The sequence below is a fragment of the Ceratotherium simum genome, chromosome 13 (assembly GCF_057802395.1).
Source record: "Ceratotherium simum simum isolate JZ-2026a chromosome 13, ASM5780239v1, whole genome shotgun sequence".
Lineage (NCBI taxonomy): Eukaryota > Metazoa > Chordata > Mammalia > Perissodactyla > Rhinocerotidae > Ceratotherium > Ceratotherium simum.
Window position 1 is genome coordinate 47422228 of NC_141912.1, and position 22080 is coordinate 47444307.

The window sequence follows — 22080 nt, forward strand, 5'->3', positions numbered from 1 at the left end:
GAGGGAGGAAATGAAGATAGAGGAAAGGGAAAGATGTAAATACTTGTACCTTATTTTAAGAACTGAGCCTTTTTTATAGTCAGATATTTATTTAAAAATCTGATATGCCAGTTGGCGTTTTCCACCAATTCGAGAAGCATAAACCTTCACAGGTTTCACAATCTTTCACTTAGGAGCCGCCTTTGCCAGAGCCTTAGCAGCAGCCAATGCTGTCTTTTTAGATGCTTTCTTAGCCTTTTTTACTTTCTTGGCAGCCCTGTTAGCTTGTTCTGATTGAGCTTTTCTGATTCCTCTTGGCCATTATTACAGCAAGAGATGCACCAGTGATGGCCCTTTGGGCTCTGATTGCATGGTAGGTTCTTTTCTTTTGAATTTCTTCAGGCTTTCCCTTTATGTGCTTTCTTCTATAGAGGACAGTCCAGTTTATCTGCTGAGGATTCCCCTTGGAAAGGAATGCCAGCTTGCATTTTGCATTAAGAAATTGGAAAGCCTTCTAGCTGGTCCCAGCATAGAGACTCCTGTGTCCAGGGTAGATCTTACATGCACCAAAACCACAGAGTTGACCTTCATGGCTGTGGCTGCTGGGGAAGAGGAAAAATGGCAAAGAGAAGAACTAGTCTTGGTTACTTAGTGGAAATGAAGTATGAAAATGAAAACAGTATCCTTTGTAATAACAAGAGCTATTCAAAGTTAGAATTTTCAGAAGTCGAAATATAATGAGGTACACCTGAAATTTATATAATGTTATAAACCATTGTGACCTCAATAAAAAAAATTTTTTTTAAGTTAGAATTTTCACTCACAAACTGTCAGCAAAGGCTTTAGCAAAATTAAAAATTTGGGAAAATTGTCTTAACCTCTCATTCATCTCCTTCCAGATGTCAGATGCTCTCGCAAAAGCATATGCATTGCCGAAGGGCCACTTTCTAACCCTAAAAGACCTCTAAATGAAGGAATTATCTGTGTAGGAGAAGCGAGGGAAAGTTTTATGCGCAAGAGATTTCGGATTCTCTTCCTTTTCTCTGGGGCAACAAAGCTCCCCACTGGATCAAGGAGTAATCACAGAGATTCAGCCTTGCACTCTCACATCCCTCCCCTCCAAAAGTCCCCCTGCCCAGGATTGAGCACATAGAAGGACTTACAACTAACTGTGTGTTCACTGTGCGCATATTCTCCACCGTCTCTCCCCACCTTCCTGTCTCCACTCTCATGGCCCTAATTTAGAACCCTACTGTCTCCCATCTTTTTCCCAGGCTACCAGACAGAATAGCTCCCTGACTGGACTAACAATTTATCTCCTCTCAATTGATTCCCATCCTACCATCAACTAATCTTAAAACACTGTTTGCTTCTGCTCTCACTTGTGCCCTGTTGTGAAGAATTCAGGATAGACTCTGCCCCCAGCATGTCTCCAGGGCTTATTCTTCAAGTCTCTGTTCCCTTGGGCAGAATTTAGTCCTCCCTGTTCTCTAAACAGAGTGCTTTTTACACTTTCCCACCGTTACAATTAATTGTTTATGTCTGCGTTTCCACACAAGATTGTGATCCCCCCAGGACACAACCATGTCCTAGTTCTTTGTAGCTCTCTGTCTCTGACCAAACGCATTCCATGACTATTCGTTGAATGAATGATGGGCATGAAATAAATATTTTTAAAGTAATTAGGAAGCTACAGTACTCAAAGCTCCCCACAATTCGGAGTGAGACAATTGTGGTGTAGTGGAAAAATAAAGATTTGGGAATGGGCAAACTCAAGTTTCAATCTAATCCCTATGACTAAGTAGCCATGTTGGACAGTGCCACACACTTCCTGAGCCTACGGTATTTCTGTTCAGTTGTTATGAGGATGGGATGTAAGCCGTCTAGTTTCAAATCCTGGCTTGACCACATGCCAGCCATGAGATGTTATACACATTACCTCTTTGTACTTCAGTTTCTCCATCTGTAAATCAGAAAACGATAGTACCCACCTCACAAAGTTGTTCGTAAGATAATACATGTGACATGCTCAGGACTGTGCCTGTTCTCTACAAGTGTGAAAGAGATGTTGGTTCTTGTTACTACAACACCCAAGCACATGCCATACCTTTCAGCCTCTTACCCTTGTTCTTGCTATTCTCTCCTTTCTGTTTCTATCAAAATCCCACAAATTTTCCTGATTTTTCCAAACCAGAATTTTTAGCTAGTTTATTTTTTATTTAACATCTATTCTGTATTTATAAGAAGCACCATAACAACTATCCCCAAACTTGGCTGATCATAGAAATCATCTGTGATACTTGTAGCAAATACAGAGTCATGATCCTATCCCAGAACTTCTGAATCCTGAGATGTGCATTTTTAATAATGTACCAGGTGGTCCTTGTGATGAGCAAGTTTAAAAAGCCTTGTAGTGAGGATGAAATGAGATATTACGTAACACGTTGATCACAATCCCTGGCAGAGTCAGTGCCCAGTCAATGGAAGGCTATATTCAGTGCCCGCTGTGCTAACACTTGGCACACCATCTCTACTCCCCCTGCCAAGATATCATTTCTTCATTTTACAGATAACACGAAGCTAACGTATACTGAATGGTTACTATGAGAAAACAGGTCCATAAAATTTGGGGACCTTATCCAAAATGATAAAGCCAGCCAATGGCAGAGCCGGTATATCAGTCTAAACATTTGTTGCTTCACAGCCCACCATCTTGCCATTACACCACACTGAGGCGCACACAAGATCTTGTCTTCTTCTTTAAAATGCTACAGCATTGTTTTTGTATCTCATGTTACTAATATGTTTCTGTCAAGTTTTCAACTTATTCGTAATCATGTCTTGTCACCTCTGTAGGACCAGTGGTTCTCAACTGGGAGCAATTTCCCCCCAAAAGACATTTGGCAATGTCTGGAGATATTTTTGGTTGTCATGGTTTGGGGTGGGGAATCCTATTAGCATCTAGTGGATAGGGGCCAAGGATGCTGATAAACATCCTACAATACACAGGACAGCCCTTCAGCAAAGAATTATCCAGCTCAAAATGTCACTAGTGCTGGGGTTGAGATGGCTGTGGACTGTAAGTTCCCTGAGAGCAGGAATGAGGTACCACTCATGCTTGCGTCTTTTACAACAGTCCTTCTCAACGTGCTGCACTTCACAACCACTTGGGAAGCTGCCTAAGTCACCCCCAAAATCTGACTAAATTGGTCTGAGTAAGGCCTGGGCGTCGGTATTTTTTTAAGCTCCTGAGGTGATGGAAATGTTTTAAAATTGGATTGTGACAATGTTCCCACAGTTTTGCACATTTACTGTAAATTATTGAATTGTACACTTAAAATGGGTAAATTTTATAGGTATGTAAATTAAACCTCAACAAAGCTGTTAAAAAAGAAGGAAAAGCAAAGCTCCTCGGGTCTTCTTATATTCCCTCCATAAGTGAGAACTGCTAGTCGTAAGCATTTATGTAGTGCTTTGTTCATAGGAGTCACTCAGCAAGTATTAACTGTGTAAATTAAAATGTAACTGGATTGATTTAAATGTGTGGAACAAACAGCTTCTGTATTAAAGCCAGAATATAATTACTTCAAGTTCCTTTGAAGGTTGTAAGCCCTTCATAGAAATTTGTGTTAGGTTAAAGGGATAAAGTCCTTTGGCCCAAGGGCCTTGGCAGTTGGACCCTGGAGCTGGCTGAGTGGTGGCTTTCTGGGAACCGTGATGACACGGAAGCTGAAGGGGCACCCCAAGTGCATTCTCACAAAGCGGCCACTCAGCTTCCTGCTCTCGGAAAGATGGGAAGCATCGCTTTTTCCAGTAAATCTTGGAGAAATGGGCTGGTTATATAGCCATGAAATCATCCATACAGCTTAAGGATTTGATATGAAATTCAGCTATCAATACCCTCCCTTAGCAGTTAAACTATATTTTTTTCTGATTGGGGCAGTAGGATGAAACTGACCTATTTTTGTGGTTTGGGATATCACTACAGGCCTATGTGAAATTAAGAGTTTAAGTGAACTAGAAAAAGAGAATCCTTTTTGACGGTGAATGTTGCCTTGCTATCTGGAGAAAAGAAAAATCCTCTACTTTAGATTTATCATAGGGAAAATAAATTGTCCACCTCCCCTTTGTGGCAACAGAATATGAAGTTAAGTCACTGCTATATTTGTGGAGAGCGAAACAGAGGATCTGGTTTCCCCTTGCGGGGGCTGCCACTATAAACAACACAGACAGATGAGTGTAGCCTCTCTGTGGCTGAATATATTTCATTTGATTTTGTTTTACCTAAAATATCTTTTTCAGATGAGAATGTTCAGACTCTTTTCTTTGCTGTCACTGATAGTCAATGGGGTATTTTAAATGAAATGCAGGATCCCTCAAGTTCTTATCTACTCATGGCGCTTTGGTGATATACAGTCAGGCTACTGTTCTAATGAGTATTCTTTTGGATTTGCTGCCTAGGAATGTACACAGGCTGGACTCATAGTACGATCTCCTCCGTCCCTCTTCCTTCTGACAAGGTGGGTTTTTCTTAATACCTCTCATAGTTGTGTGATCCTTCCTTCTCAGGTTGATGATACCACATCACCTGGTTATGAAGCTTCCTGAGAAGTGTCCTTACGGAGATGCTCATCTCCCCCACCAAGACTCCTGGGCTCCCCACTGACCACATAAGGCCAGAGGAGGCCTGGAGAAGTGTCCCTGCTGGCCGAGCCCTCACCCCATCAAATCCTCTTTAGGGGATTGTATGGAGAACAGGACTCCCGTCTCACCCACTTACTCACTGGGAAGTCTGAGGGACTTCCAGGGGAAGCATTTCTGTACATTAACACTTATAAGGCTGGGTGGGACTTTCTTTTCCTCCCACCTTACTTAACTATGGGGTGGGGGTGGTGCAATTTTTTTTGTTGTTGTTTTTTGGTGAGGAAGATTAGCCCTGAGCTAACATCTGTTACCAATCCTCCTCTTTTTGCTGAGGAAGATTGGCCCTGGGCTAACATCTGTGCCCATCTTCCTCTACTTTATATGTGGGACGTCTGCCACAGCATGGCTTGATAAGCAGTGCGTGGGTCCACACCCAGGATCTAAACCTGCCAACCCTGAGCCACCAAAGTGGAGCACATGAACTCAACCACTAAGCCACCAGGCCAGCCCCTGCAATTTTGGATCAGGCAATAGATATAGATTTTGTGCAAGTTATTCAAACTCTCTGTGCCTCAGTTTCCTCATTTGTAAAATAGAGGTAATAACAGTTTATACCTCATAGGCTTAAGTACAAATGGTCAACAAACGGGAGGCATTTTTGTTATAAGACAATATAGAAACAGAGGCTTTGTCAGCAGAGAGAGGCAATGAAGCTATCCTCTGAGCAGGATTCTACATTGACAAAGGAAATCTTGTTGCTTATGCGTCTGAAGTGCCCCCTCTGAAGAAGCTGGAGGACTTAAAACCTCTTCCAGCTACACCCCGGGAGAGATTGGAGACACTTCTAGATGAAGCCACTAATGATTCCTGCAGCACAGAGGCCCAGAAATTGCTCCTACAGGTACGCTGTGAAGAGCAAAGAGGAAGGAAATGTTGGGAGGGGTCATTGGGGGAGGAGAAAAGGGAGACCACACTGGAAGGCCCCCCACTGCCTGTCTGAGGTTGGCGCTATAAGGACTAAGAGGTGACTCTGGGCACACATAGAAATACTTGGCACTATCCTCTGCATTGAGATTGTTCATCCAACAGTAACATTTCGCTTCACTTTCTGGTAATAAACATTTCCTGCACACCCGTCTAGACGTTTTGTGCCTGCCTGAGATGTTTTCCTGCAGACCTCTAGGAAGGCTGGGAGCACTCTAGTCAGGATGGCTACAAGGGTTTGTTAAGCACCAGGTCTTCTAGGCATGGGAAGAAGGGAATGGGAAGAAGGGGTGGAGAGAGGGTCAGAAGGAGGGAAAGAAAGTTTATGCCAAGCTCTTCCTGGTGAGATAAGACTTACACAATGAAATGAGATTACAATCAAGACAGCAAGTTGCTGAGTCGCACCTACATGTATCGGGGAAGTGACCAAGAAGGGAGAGATAGACAGGGATGGAGGGTAGTCAGGGCATGTGAGGGAGAGATAATGTGTAAATATTGACTTGAGTATCTGCTCTAATTTTTTAATTCTCACAACAACTTAAAAGTTATGTATTATTTTCCCCATTTTACTCAGGAAATTGCAGCAAAGTGAGATTTAAAACTATGCCCAAGTTCATACAGCTAATAAGTAGTTGAGTCTAGATTTGAACCCGAGTTTGTCTGTATTCAACACCCTTGCTCATTCCACTCTCTCGGACTTGAGATGAGATTTGAAGAATGGTTATGAATTGGATGAGTGTGGTAATAAAGAAGGGACGTTCCAGAGTTTAGTTCAGTAGAAGGAAGTATAATTCAGACTGGTGTTTTCTGAGGGCAAATCCTCATTTTCTTTACTTTGGGAATTGCTGTGCAGAAATAAAGCAAGGGGAGTGAAAACGTCCCAGTTCCTTCTTCTCTTGGAAACACTCCTGATGATCTGGTGCCACAGAATTTTGCCTAGGCAGCTTTGTGGAGACAGTCCAACGTCGTGCTGGAAAGTTCCAACAGCCTCTGCATGATTTTATGAGCAGATGGCACCATTTGAACCATATTTCAGGACTTACAGATTTTGTCCAGGAATTTTTGGTTTCCATTTTCTGTATATAATTCACATGAGCCCTGACAGCTTGCCTTGTTGAAATATTTTCTTTTTAAATTCAACCCTCCCAGTTGGTCTCTACCTGACTGAGCCACTGGCCAGTTACAACAAATAAATAGTAATTTTTGTAATAGTAATTCATGCCTGATTTTTACAAAAGTAATTCAAACTATAATTTTTGTGGGAATTTTCAAAGTCCATCTTGAAGGTTTATCTCCCTAATTCTAGTGCTATCCTAAGTGCTATCTGACTGCTAAGGCGGTCAGAAAGGAATGGAGAACTAGCAGTAGGGGGTTGCACTGTTAGTCACTTATATATACATTATCTTCTTTTATCAGCATCCCTAATATTATGAGGCTCTTGGGCACATAGAATCGGATTGATAGGACCAATCATACTGCTTAGTTTGTGGTGCGTTACTGAGACCACTACCTGCCCGCATAATTTCTTTTAAATTTAATTTTTTGCATTTATTTTTCTGTCATCTTCACCTCCCACACCCAGTGCCATTCACCATCTCCTCTCTCACCATCCACACTCATGCTCACACATTTAACGTACGCCATTCCACCATCCATACTTTAATTCACAAATTTGTGTAACAATGAATATTTTATGTTCTATATCAATTGCATTGTGCTAAGCATTTCCTTTTGCTTTTTACTTTTTAGACTCAATAACATTTCTAAACTATCCTTTTCGATATATGTAGATCTAGTTCCTTCTTTTTGATTGATACACTGTATTTAATAATATGCATATACCACATTATGTTCACCCATTCCCTGTAGATGCACTCTTAGGTTGGCTCCAAATCTTTGCTATGACAAACATTAATAACAATGCTACCATGAACCACCTTCCCCTTGCTTCTTTGTGAAAGATTTTCTAAGGTATTTATTTCCCCAAGCATGGAATTTCCTGGGTCATACGCTAAACGTGTATTAATCTCACTAAATACCACCAAATCACTCTCCAAACACTTATGTTCTTATCAACAATATCTAAAGCTTTCCGTTTCCCCGTTTTTCATCAGCATTTGATAGCAAATAATTTTTGCCTATTGTTGAGAGTAAAGTGGAATCTTATTCTAATTGCATTTTATACGACTACTAATGAGGCCAAGTCTCTCTTCTGAACTCATTAGCTATCAGAGTTTCCTCCTCTGTCAGCTCACAGAGTGAGTAACCTTAGGCTTGAACGTTTCCACGCTCTGTTTCAAACAAAGTCAGTCCCTCTGGGCAGAGCTTTGGAACTTTCTGTTCTTATGGACTTCCTCTCCCTCTGGGCAATTCACATCCATTTCCCATTTTCCATTGCCCCTCATTTTCTTACAGATTTACAAGAATTCCTATATATTCTAGATGTATATCCATTAACCATGTGCAATATTTTATTGTCAATATACTTTGTAAATATTTTACTTCAGCCTGCCTCCTGGTATTCACCAGTTAACTTCTTATATGCCACCCATTCTTGAACGAAACCGTTTTATTTTAATATAGTAAAAAACAATAAATTTCCTCCTTTATGGTTTTGGAGATTTGTTTAAAAATCACTACTACTTCCCCTTCCAGAATGGCAGCATGAGGAGCTCTGTGGACTCACTCCACAGGAAACAACTGTAATTGGTGAGAATGATATGAAGACAACCATTTAAAATCTCTCGAGGGGCTGGCCCCGTGGCTTAGCGGTTAAGTGCGTGCACTCCCCTACTGGGTGGCCCGGGTTTGGATCCTGGGCACGCACCCATGCACCGCTTGTCTGGCCATGCTGAGGCGGTGTCCCACATACAGCAACTAGAGGGATGTGCAACTATGACGTACAACTATCTACTGGGGCTTTGGGGAGAAAAGCGGAAAAAAAACAAGGAGAAGGATTGGCAATAGATGCTAGCTCAGGGCCTCAGCAAAAAGAGGAGGATTGGCATGGATGTTAGCTCAGGGCTGATCTTCCTCACAAAAAAAAAAGACTCTTGAAATTGTCCTAAGGGCATACAAAAGATGAAGAAATATTTATTCAAGAAAATCTACTAAATCTCAGTAATAACATCATTGATCTACAGCACTTGAGCCTCCACTGCTCCTTTCTTCCCTCATCCATATCTCTTCAATAACTGAAACCCCAATCCAGGTGGGTGTGGCCAAGAAAACAAGGAATACAATACCTCACCAGGAGTGGCAGACCACCAGCATCTCTCCTCTCCCCGCAACCCCATCCCAGCTTTAAGATGCTGAAGCTAAATTCCTGGTGAGTATGACAGAAAAATAGGGGGCTCCCTTCCTCCACCATCCCACACTCATAGGGGCACAGGCTTGGCCCCAGATGTGACAGGTTGAAAATAATGGGGACCTGACCACCCTCGCTGGGAGAGGCAAACTGAGAAGACCAGAAGCTATCACCCACATCCAGTGTCCTGCTTGTTAAGCAAGGGTGTCACTCCAAGAGAAGTGTGCCACTGTTTCCAGCTCCAGAGCAGGGAGCTCAGAGATTTTGCCTAGAGGGAGAGGCAGTCCATAAGAACAGAAAGTTCCAAAGCTCTTCCCAGAAGAACTGATTTTATTTGAAAGAGTATGGGGAAGTTCAAGCCTAAGGTCACTCTAAAAAATAATGAGATTTTGGTGGTAAATAATTAAGAGAAGGCTGGTAGTCCCATTGGAGTAACAAGCTAAACCACAAGTCAGCTAGTTTACCGAAAAGAATCAGTGAAAGATATAACTAAAGAGAGCCTTCTAGTGGTCAAAACAAACCTCAAGGACTTGCCTCAAAAACTATCTCTGCCAAGGGCCTGAATTTAATTGGATCAAACTGTGGAGCAAGTTAACACCCAAGGCATTGTCTAAAACAATAGAGCAATCAGTCGGCAATTAGAGGAGCCTAAAAGCTGGGTGTGATACCAGCAGAGGCAGATGACTTAAGAGAGAGATCGGGGAAGGGGCAGTCAAAGCCAGTCCTGATGAAATCTCTATCATTTCAGTGTGACAGTTCCATTTACAACAGTATCAATAAAATAAAACAAAATTCTTAGGAAAAGATTTAACCAAGTTTCCATGTACACTTAAAGCTACAAAACATTGCCGAAAGAAATTAAAGAAGGGGCCAGCCCTGTGGCGCAAGCGGTTAAGTGCGCGCGCTCGGCTGCGGTGGCCCAGGGTTCGCTGGTTCAGATCCCGAGCGTGCACCGATGCACTGCTTGGCAAGGCATGCTGTGGCAGCATCCCATGTAAAGTGGAGGAAGATGGGCACAGATGTTAGCTCAGGGCCAGTCTTCCTCAGCAAAGAGAGGAGGATTGGCAGATGTTAGCTCAGGGCCGATCTCACAAAAAAAAAAAAAGAAATTAAAGAAGACCTAAGTAAATCTTCATGGATTGGAAGACTTAATATTGTTAAGATGGCAATATTTCCCAAATTCATTCACAGATTCAATGCAAATCCTATAAAGGTTACAACTACCTTTTCTGCAGAAATGGACAGTCTGATCCTAAAATTCATATGAAATGCAAGGGACCCAGAATAGCCAAAACAATCTTGAAAAGGACACTAATGAGAAAGTGAAAAGACACAGATCGGGAGAAAATATTTTCAAATCATTTATGTGATAAGGGTCTACTACCCAGAATAATAAAGAACACCTACAACTTAAGAAAAAGACCAAAAAAACCCTCAATTTAAAAATGGGCAAGTGATTTGAATAGACATTTCTCCAAAGAAGATATACAAATGGCCAATATAAATACAATGTGAGCCACATATATAATTTTAAATTTTCTAGTAGCTGCATTAAAAAGGGTAAAAAGAAACTGGTAAAATTAATTTCAATAAGGGGCCGGCCCAGTGGCGCAAGCAGTTGGGTGCGCGCCCTCCGCTGCGGCGGCCCGGGGTTCGCCAGTTCAGATCCCGGGCGCGCACCGATGCACCGCTTGGCAAGCCGTGCTGTGGCAGCGTCCCAGATAAAGTGGAGGAAGATGGGCACGGATGTTAACCCAGGGCCAATCTTCCTCAGCAGAAGAAGAGGAGGATTGACAGATGTTAGCACAGGGCTGATCTTCCTCACACACACAAAAAATTAATTTCAATAATATATTTTATTTAACCCAGTATATCCAAAACATTAATATTTTGACATGTAATTAATATAATAAAAGTATTTATGAGGTAGCTTACTTTTTTTTAAACTATGTCTTCAAAATCTGGTGTGTGTTTTACATTTACAGGGCATCTAAACTTGGACTAACCACATTTCAAGTACTCAATAGCCACGTGTGGCTAGTGGCTACCACATTAGACAGCACGGTTCTAGAGCTACCTGTGCTCACCCTTATCGTAGCACTTCTCGCTTAGCATTGTTTTTCTGGTTTACTAGCTTGTCTGCCCTTGGACTATATCCCCCTGAAGGCGGAGACTCTATCTTCACCACTGTATATTCTCGGCATCTTGGCACCAGTATAGCCCTGGTGCATATGTGTTTGTTGAGTGTCTTTGGTTAGAAGGTAAGTATACCAACCTTATTCTACTTAAGATGTTCACCTTTGAGGCCTTCTACCTCCTCCTTCTACCTCCTCAGGGTACTCAGAAAAACCTGGACTTGAAAGTTCTTCCCTGGGAGAAATGCCATTAGCACCTTCTCTAGCAACGTCAGTATTAATCATTACTACCTCAGTCATTTTCAGTTTTTCATTATTATATTTGACACAAAATCCATGTGAGATGGGTAGAATGTGTTTATTCTCCCTCTTTTAAGGGGGAGGAAACTGAGGCTCAGAGATGTTAAATTACCTGATCAATACCCAGAGGTGTGCTGGTAAATGTTTAACAACAAGCTTTCTAGGGAAGGAAGTAGATGAGGAAGCCCTGACTGATACCATGGTGTAAATACTCCCACCACGGCAAATTTCAAGTTACCAACACGACCTCCCTGAACATGAAGTGGGGAAGAAATTCACACTATTGGCCCTATCTCCAGTGTGAGCCAACTCCAACAGACCACCATATGAGAAAGAGGATTTGTGGAAAAGAGGTGGCAACTGATATTTTTGAGTACCTGTTAAGTACTGGGTAATCTGCAAGGTGCTTCATCAATATTATCTTATTTAATTATGATAATAAACATTTGAGGTAGGTATTCATTATCCCCATTTTAAAGCTGTAGGAAAATAAGACTTAGGTTGGGTAACATGCCCAAGGTTGCTTGCTAATATATAGTATGATATTTTGACTAAACCGATGGCAAACCCTCCCTCCTTGTCCTTTACTTTTCAACTCTCCCCCTGTATATTTGGGCTCTCTGTTCCTGGCCTTGTAAAAGTTCTATTTTTATGTGGCTACATTTCTATGATAGCTCCCTTAAGACTCGGCCCAAGACAAGGGTCACACCAGCTTGGCTCACCAAAGATTCCCATAGCTGCATTTCCTGCTCCAGGGAACTTTAAGTGATCTTCTAAAATATTTTAGGATTTCCACAAAACAGAAGACTTGTGGAGGCTGGGGTGAGGAGCTCTCAAGGGGGGCAAATATAAGCTCTGACTCTAGGACATCCTTCTACAGGCTTGGGTCCATAGTCAGTGTCAGCAGTGTGCCTGTGGTGGGAAGAGAAACCCATCAGGATGACACAAGTTTATATTTCATTTTTAATTTATTTCAAGTATCCAAGGGTGAGTTTACAAAAAAGGATGTTTCAGGAAAAAAGCAAAGCAAAACAAAACAAAACTGATGGGAGGGAGGGAGGCAGGTGACTATTTTTTGAAGCAAAATTTCATTTTTAAAATCTATTTATTAGACTAACTGGTAGACAGTAACTTTTTTTAGCATGGAGGGGAACAACTGGCCTCTTTATTCCACCTAAATATGCAACAAGAGTTATCAGACTTTCCCTTCTCTCTCCTTAGAGTGTCAGAAACAACAGCACCTACTAGTTATTGAGTGGTGTGATGCAGATATGGTTTACATCTATGTCTCTAATTTTTACAACAACCCTAGAAGATTTGTATGATTATCCCAATTTTAATTTTGGAAATGGCGCTCAGACACTTAGGCAACTTGCAAAAAGACCCTTATCTGGGATTTGAATCTGAGTCTGCCTAACTTCCAAAAACATGATGTCTTGATCACACCATCCTGAAATACAGGAGCCAGACCAAAGTTGTGCTTACTCAGGAGCCTCTCTTGGGCTCCTTTTCTGCCTTTTGTTTCTATTGTTCCATGTTTTCTTGCTTGGCAGGTCTATTTGATACCAATCTCAGTCTGAAAGCTGGGTGAGTGGCACCTGGCATGTGGGCACAGAGATAATTAAAAGACACTTTCCACGTCTCCTGTGTTCTCTTTGGTTAGGCAAACAGCAGCTAATGAAGCTTGCTGACGTCAAAGTTACACAGTGTGGGAAGGTGTGGTGCTCACACTCCCATTTTACAGACCAGGAAAAAGAGAAGACTAGGGAAAGAACTGGACCTACTCAAAACAAATAGGTGGGAAGAAAAGCCTACCACTTTGTCCCATTGCCTCATCATTAGTACCTGTTCACATAGATTACCTTTGAGATAATGTTATTCTAAAACTTGACATCTAGAGGTGCAGTTCAGAACTTTTCCAGAGGGTCAAATTGAATGCTTTTTGCCCAGACTGTCCAAGACCTAGCTAATACAATTCGGTGCTCCCTTTCATGGCAGAGAATGCCTTGCGTACCCACGAAGGGGACTTGGGATATGTATTTTTTGCAAAGAAATCTGAAGTATGGCAGCAGACATTGGCATTGGAAAACTTATAAAGGCAGATGAGGAAACCCTTCCCAGTGAAAGAAACATTCACAAAACACCCAGGGATCCATGGGGATGAACCGTACAGTTTCAAAGATGTAGTGGTGACACAGCCCGTCACATAAAGAATGGTGTGAAATCAGAATAGGGGCTGTTCTTTGACCTCTGTGTCAAGGGAGACAAAGATGTATGTTTTCACCCATCTAGGGTGATTCTGAACCATTTTGACTTCGGCCTCCTTGGGAATTGGAGTGATATATGTTTTATTATTCATTGATTCAGCAAATGTTTGTTGAGTCCCTGTTGTGTGCAATGTACTCCGTTACAATCTGAGGATTCAACAGAGAACAGGACAGACTGTCCCTGCCTCATAGAGTTTATAGCCCAAGTAGGAGACCGATACTATTCTAGTAATTACAGGAATACTAACTTTGCTAAAGATAGCCATACCTGATCTAATTAAGGAGGGAGGGAATGTAATCATTTTAGAGATGGAAAACCAAGACTCTAGAAAGTTGAGACTCACAAATCTAGGAAATCTAATTGACCTAGACTTGATCAGATTTTGAGACTCCTGCATCCAAATCTGTGTCCAAATGTGGGAAAATCAGGTTCAATTTATATCATCCTAATTGACAGGCTGTACCAGGAATGTACCTACAAAATAAATTCAGGGGTTGTGCTATGAATTTGTGATGTTGGGTCGGGATCCCAGAGTCTGCTCAGAGCAGGAGAACACAACTGAGATCAGTAGGTGGAGGGAACAGAACATGCCACTTAGCTTGACTGCAGATGGAAACTGTGTCTCTCATTCTTGCTTCCTATCTAGTAAGGTAATTAAGTGGCGCCCATCTGCTACCCTCCAGGCTCTCAGAAAGAGACAAGTAAACACAGTGAAAATATGGGATGGAAACTCCTCCGAGACCTGCCTCTGCTTTTGTCTCTGTCTTCATAATCGAAGCCCCAAGTGCCTCCTAATCTTAGACATAGTTTGACTGAGAAACACATTTTATGGCAACCTACCAAGGGAAGCTGGCAAGGAAAGTGGCTCAGATCATAAACCACCTAAGGCCCAGCACACCCTTCTTCAGTGCCCTCTCTCCTTAATCCAATCCTGGTCCATCTTTTAGGACACAGACCAAGTATTTCCTTGTAGACTTTTATAACTATTCTTTTGAGCCCACATTGATCCTTCTGAATTAATTTTCCTTACAATGAGTTCAGGTAAGCCCTCTATTCTGAGTCAACATTTAAGAGTTGGGCAGGGAAGCAAAAGTGGTCATAATTTTGATGCTGGCCCTGATATCAGTTCCCCTACATTAAACCCAGCATATATGGGGTTAAAACCAAAAGCACCCATCCCCTTTCCCTGCTTCTTTAGCTACATTCATAGGTAAATATCAGTTTCTTTAACCTTTGTATCCCTGAGATTCACAAAGCAAATAGAAGTTACAAATTGTTCAAGTCCAGGTGGCCTCACACTAGGCTCACACTAATGTTTTGGCTAATTACGGGTCATTGAAGTTTATTACACAGAAACTGATGTGCAGAGAATATCAAGAAACTGAAACTTCCTAGGCCCCAGCTCCTCGGTTTCCTGGCACCATAATCCACCATCCATCACGGAGGCAGACAACCAAGGACACCCACCTGCAGATTCCCTTATCTCGCCATCCCCATCCCTGCAAGCAGCCTCACAAGGCCAAACACAGGCTGGTGGGAAGGCGCCAACCAGGAAGGCCACATGATCTCCCTCCCGTACCTAAAACCCCAAAGAAAAACTCCTACCATTTTCCCTTCCAGGAGGTGGATCTGAGTTTTTAGCTCTCATCTCATTGTTGGGTTGCCTTTTGATAATAAAAGCCCCTTTCCTTGCCATAAGCCTGGCATTCCAATTTTTTATTTTTGGCCCCTCTTGTGTGATAGGTAAATGAACTTGTGTTTGTTGCCAGTAACAATTTGTCAGTCTTTACTAAGCAGTGGAGCACTAGGATCTTCATAAAAAAATTAGTCCTCACCTAATCGCCCTGCCTCACTGCTGGGGAACTGCTCACATCACAAACAAAAGTCACCGATGAAGGGGATCCGGCAGGGCTCTACCAGTCTACAGTGGAAGAAAAGAAGGTCAACAATAATGATGGGATCAGACTGTCAAAAGAGATTGATTAGAATACCAAAGGATGAGGAGAGGCCCTTAGAAAAATTGATGGCAACCCAATTATTTATTTATTTTTTTTTTGTGAGGAAGATCAGCCCTGAGCTAACATCCATGCTAATCCTCCTCTTTTTGCTGAGGAAGACCGGCTCTGAGCCAACATCTATTGCCAATCCTCCTCCTTTTTTTTTCCCCCTGAGCCCCAGTAGATAGTTGTATGTTATAGTTGCACATCCTTCTAGTTGCTGTATGTGGGACGCGGCCTCAGCATGGCTGGAGAAGCGGTGCGTCGGTGCATTCCTGGGATCCGAACCCGGGCCGCCAGCAGTGAAGTGCACGCACTTAACCGCTACGCCACGGAGCCGGCCCCCAATTATTTCTTAAAAAGAGACTATGAGTGAGTATTATTTTTTTTCTTGTGGCTGCTCTAACAAATAACCACAAGCGAGATAGCTTAAGACAACAGAAATCTATTTTCTTATAGTTCTGCAGGCAAGTCCAAAATCAAGGCGTCAACAGGGCCATACTCCCTTCAGTGGCTCTAAGGGAGAGTTCATTTTTGTCTCTTCTAGCTTCCAGTAGCTGTTAGCATCCCTTGACTGGAGGTCACGGAGCTCATTGTTCCTCCTCTTCTATCTGTGTGTCTTCTCCTATGTGTTTCTCTCTTATAAGAGTGCATGTGGTTGCATTTAAGGGGCACTTGGGTCATGCAAGATAAGCTCCCCTCTCAAGATCCTTAACTTAATCTTACCTTTTGCCATTTAAGGTAATAATCACAAGTTCTAGGGATTAGGACATAGACATATCTTTTGGGGTCCATCATTCAACCTACCATGGTGATCATGCTGCAAAAATTGGTCACAAAGTGAAGAATTCTTTATTGTTCTAGCACAAAATTCTGAGAGAAAAGTATTTTAAAAGCAACACTTGAAGAATTCATCCTATTTTGTTCTTAGAATTAGTTACTTAGAATTCTATTCTTAGAATTGGTTGATATTGTTCCCTAAATTTTACCAAATAAAAGATAAAATATATCAGTGAATCTGAAAATGCTATAATAGGGTTCTGAATTATTCTGCTGATAATAGAAATGTGAAAGACAGGCACATGCATGAGAAATAGTACCATTATTACTTCCCAGAGTATCCTCCTGCCCCTCCCCAATGACAGTATTCCTTCTTTCATTCAATGATTCATTCAAAATATTTATTGAATGCCAACTATATACTACACACTGTTCTAGGTCTTGAAGATGCCAAAACGAACAAGACAGACAAGATTTCTACCCTCATGGACTTACAGTCTACAGTCTAATAACCAGTAGTTACATTATGGTAACCAGTAATGACTGCTTTTCCCAATATAGCATAAATAATAAACAATTCAGGAGTCCATGTTCCCATCATCTACTGTAAATCTCCTTACAATGTTCTATTAATCTTGCCCATGTTCAGTGGTCTATGGTTGCAAAGTTTATGTAAATAATTAGCTGAGCTGTGTCTGGAGGCCATCAAAGCCTAGCATACCTCTGTAGCCAAACTTCTAACTAGTCCTTTAAGCCATAACTAACAATTGCTTGGGTGGAAATAATAAAAGCTTATCAGACAAAGATATTTATTAATTATCAAAAGGAAATTCAGAAAGTAAGACAAAAATGGAAGAGAAATGCATCATTTAAATCACAAAGAAAACATGCAAAAGAAACACGTGAATAAGTATCAACCTGGAACTCTAGATCTAGTGGAAAATATACAATTAAGGAAGAGTGAAATTCATTCAGTCAGCAAATATTTACTGGGAGCTCATTATATGCCAGTTTCTGTACTAGGCACGGAGAATAAAGCAGTGAACTTGGCAATGTCCCTGCTCTTGTGGGTCTTATGTTCCAATGGGAGACAGATGCAGTAGACAAATTATCAAATAGACACGTCATAGGATGTCAGGTGTTATGAGGAAACATAAGGGAGGGTAAAGGAATGTGATTGGCTGGGGATGCTATTTCATATAAGGAAGTCGGGAAAGGAGGGGATGTGAAGTATCAAGTATGAGGCATAAGAACATCTGGAGGAAGAGAGTTCCAAGGGGAGACATAGGCAATATAGCATGATGGGCATTTCAAGCAGAAGGACAAAGGCAATAAGGATGGAGGGGCGTGAAGGGGGAGGATACGGTAGGAGGCCAGATTTTGTGGCATCTTTTAGGCGAGGGTAGGGATTCTTTCTGAAAGCCACCATACCCAGTAGCTGCACATTTCAGGCCTTGGGTGCCTTGCATTCCTCTTCCAGTTCTTTCAAAAGATATTGCTTTGACACTCAATCTGAGAGCAGGAGAACAGATGTTAAAAACATGGGTCATAGTCTACCATTAATGGAGTTAATTATAGGAGCCCCACTGGAGAGCCTGGTTTTGAAGTGTAGATTATTATCCTCCCCCACTTTCCTATCTCCAAACACCTGCACTGGTAGGCAGTGGAAGGGAGAAAGACATCAGCCTTGGCGAGCTTTACTTCTGTTCAGAGGGTTCCTACTTCTCACTATCCAATTAGTAATTAGGTATACCCTCATAATTTGTTTATTTGGGGATTTAGGTTAATTTTTAGACAACAGTGACTTGATGTATGACTCTCCTATTTGAAAGATAAGAAAATTAATTTTCAGAGAGGCTGGTCACCACATCCAGTGCCACCCAACAGAACTGTGGAAAAGAGGTCTCACTATGTAGTATTCTGGTTCCCATCCCAGGAACAGTAGACAACTCTGCAAGCCACTGCTGTGAGCTACGGTAGATCTAAGTATGCATCACCTAGGGAGAGGCTGAGAATTGGAATTACTTTAGGAAATGGTGATAAAATACTACCAACTAGAAAACTCACTTAAAAGAAGATTTGAGGAAAACATCTTAGGGGGACTTTTTTTGTCTGTAAGTGAATTTTCACCCTTTCAGACCCAACAACCCCCTTCTATAATAAATATTTCGTAATGTTAATTTCATTACTCTGAAATGAAATTCACAGATGATATAACCTCCTAGTTGTTTGTAAAATGGAGACATGTTCTAAACCCAGATAATTATAGACAGGTTTTTACCTACATCAGTGTCTTAGGGGATATATGCAAGTTGGGTAGGACTTTGAAAAGTTGTGTAGAACATGGGTCAATTATTTTTTATACAGGAGTTTCCCACACATTTCAAGGCAGTGAGCATCCCAGACTCTTGCCCACCCTGCCATAGTATCCCCATCACTGTAACTCCCCAAATTTCCAAAACTACCACCTGGGTGGCATTACGTTTCACATCAAAGTTCCTTCCTTTTGAACATTAGTGTATTTGATCTGTATAAGAAAGCTTGAACATTTACTTTTAACCATGTGTAGTGGGTTGAATGGTGGCACCCAAAAAGAAATGTCAATGTCCTAACTCCTGGAACCTGTGAATGTGAGCTTATTTGGAAAGACGTGTCCTTGTAGATATAATTATGTTAAAGACCTTGAGATGAGATCATTCTGGATTATCCAACGGGGGCCTAAATCCAATGACAAGTGTCCTTACAGGAGACAGAAGAGAAGACCCAGATAAGAAGAGAAGGCCTGGTAACAACAGACGGGGACTACAGTTACACTGCCACAAGCCAAGGAGTACCAAGAGCCACCAGAAGTGGGAAGAGGAAAAGAAAGATTCTATCTCAGAGCTTTTGGAGGAAACATAGCCTTGCTGACACCTTGATTTTGAACTTTTGGGCTCCAGAACTGTGAGAGAATAAATTTCTGTTTTAAGCCACCAGGTTCATGGTAATTTGTGATAGCAGCCCTAGGAAACTAATATGCTATGGATACCCCTTCTTTGGAGATACATCTTCAAAAAATATTAGATAGTTGAATCCTGAAACTGGACACAGAATTCACTTTCTACATTTTCCACAAAGATCTCCTGTACCGCTTGAGCTGTAAGTAATTTCTCTTATAGAATTGTGTAGCAATGGGAAGGGTTAAAAAGTTCTCTTGTCTCAGTCTACAGATTAGGAAACTGAGGCCCAGAATGGCAAAAAGACTTGCCCAAGGTCATGCAGGTGGTTGATGGCTAAGCAGTGAACAGAACAAAGGTCTTCTGACTACTAGAACAAAGCTCCATCTGCAGCACTAGGCTGCCTTCTCTGTTAAAAGCTGGGTACTGCTGATGTCGAATACTTGGCACTTATCCCTGTTCTCTCACAGTCCGTGCTCAGAAACCCTGCTCTGTAACTTCAGTGCAGGTCCACTGAGGGCAAGCATCCTTCTTTTGTGTCTCATTTACCCACACAGTAGTCTGAAAGTGCTACCAGTAAGACTCATCGCTTTGATTGAGGGATTTGTTTTCACTTTGGGTCCTACCCACCTTTCTAGCCTCCTTTCCCACAGCGTCCTTCCTCACACCTTGTGCTCTAATGATACCAGCTTTCTCTTTATTCCTCTAATGTGCTACATTTATCCCTTCCTCGAAGCCTTAATGTGAATGGATTGATCAGTGCCTTTCCTGAGTGGAGGTTTCACCAAGCAGCCTGGAAGAAGTATGGCAGGAACCAGGTAAAGAAAACAGAGAGAAGGACAAAAACAGCAATTCCCAGAACCAACATTACAGAGCCCCGGCTACTCAGGCTTTACTCCCATTAACTCAAGCTTATCCTCACACCTGCCGCGGATGTAGATGCATTATTTCCCCTATTTTAAAGATAAAAAAACTGAGGCAGAAGGTTAAATAACATGCCCTGAGTCAATAGTCAGGAAGTGAGAGACCCAGGATTCAAACACATGTGGTCCCGCCTGCTCTTAGTATACTTTATAGTTTGCCCTCACTTGACCTGCTACCCTAAGAACAACCTATCATGTATTATATTTTAAATACTTCCCATGCATTAGAGACTTTCTATTCATAATCTCAATTTCTCAAAATCTGTGCAAAAACAAATGTCGTTATCCCCCTGGCAGTGACAAGGATTTTGCTGGTCAAGCCAAGTCCATTGATAAATCACTAAGGGGAAGACAGAGAATCTCTTGGGAGCACTCACTAAGGCTGCCACTCCAGGCTGTCCTAATGCTACTCAGTATGTGGCAGTCAGTTCCATAACCAGGAACACAGCATGCTACGCAGACAGCGTGGGAGGGGCCAAATAAAAACTCGACTGCACTGTGACCCCTTTACAGAATAACCTGGACTACATAAGACAAAGCTTCCTCCTCTCTGATTTACCCTTTGAAGTCTGGGTGTCCTCTTTACGAAAGCCATAACCATGGAGGAGGCTGGCCACTTGGTGGTGATGATGATGACAATGACAATGAGGACAATGACAACAATGCCAATAACTTTAAGAATCTCATTTGGAAAAATCTTTCACACTTAGCCAGTTGGCACAAAGTTCTCTGGCTTGTGGAATTGGCAGCTGCAAGATTAAATTGGAAGAAATTAATCCAGAATTAATGCTACTGAACTTCTCTGTCAACGTGAACCTCCAAAAGGCACTTGTCTAAACAAAAAAGATAGCATTGTTGAAAAAAATCTTAACAAAGAGTTTGAGAGTGAATTTTTTGTCCATATTTTTGAAATATCCTGAAACCATCTTTTCTCATTTAAAAACAATTTGCACTATGTCTTAAATCATCTCTACAAAAATGAAAAGTTGTACGTGTTTCTACTTCAAAAATGGGTACTATGGAGAATAAAAAAATGTAATTAGACTTGTATTGTCTATCTTTCTGCAAACAATCTATTTTCACCTTTGTGTGCTACTTGCTATGCTGCTGACTAGACAATTCATTTTCTCCATATTGGGCAAAAAGCTGGCTTTTCATGTTTTTATATTTTAAATATTTAATCTGTTTTTTGATGCAATTCACTTTGCTTCCATATACCACTAAGTTAATAGTATTCAGTTCTGCCATTATATGTCAGAAAGCCAGCCTTTTTGAAACTTTTAGGGAATGTAAGTGATTAATGGCTAAAATAATACAAACTTTAAAAAGTTATTTTAACAATTTTGGCAGAAGTCTTTTGAAATGCATTATACATTTCCCTGCTCTTCTATACAAAATATTCTGAATTTGTGTATTCTTTTTTTTTGTTTGGTGAAGAAGATCAACCCTGAGCTAACATCCATGCTAATCCTCCTCTTTTTTGCTGAGGAATACCGGCTCTGAGCTAACATCTATTGCCAATCCTCCTCCTTTTTTTTTCCCCAAAGCCCCAGTAGATAGTTGTATGTCATAGTTGCGCATCCTTCTAGTTGCTGTATGTGGGACGTGGCCTCAGCATGGCTGGACAAGCGGTGCGTCTGTGCACGCCCAGGATCCGAACCCAGGCCGCCAGTAGCAGAGCGTGCGCACTTAACCGCTAAGCCACAGGCTGGCCCTGAATTTGTTTATTCTGAATTGTTTATGAATGACCGTAATACATTGACGCAATCAAGAGGTGGTGGAAGTATAAAAGGTTATTCGTCATAAAGACGATAAATTTGCTGAGTT

At 41.6% G+C, this 22080-nt stretch overlaps 1 pseudogene; it reads right to left on the minus strand.

Moving 5' to 3' along the window:
• Positions 1 to 11: 11 nt before the first annotated feature.
• On the minus strand, positions 12 to 11349 carry LOC101398255 (large ribosomal subunit protein eL24 pseudogene; annotated as a pseudogene).
• Positions 11350 to 22080: the final 10731 nt, after the last annotated feature.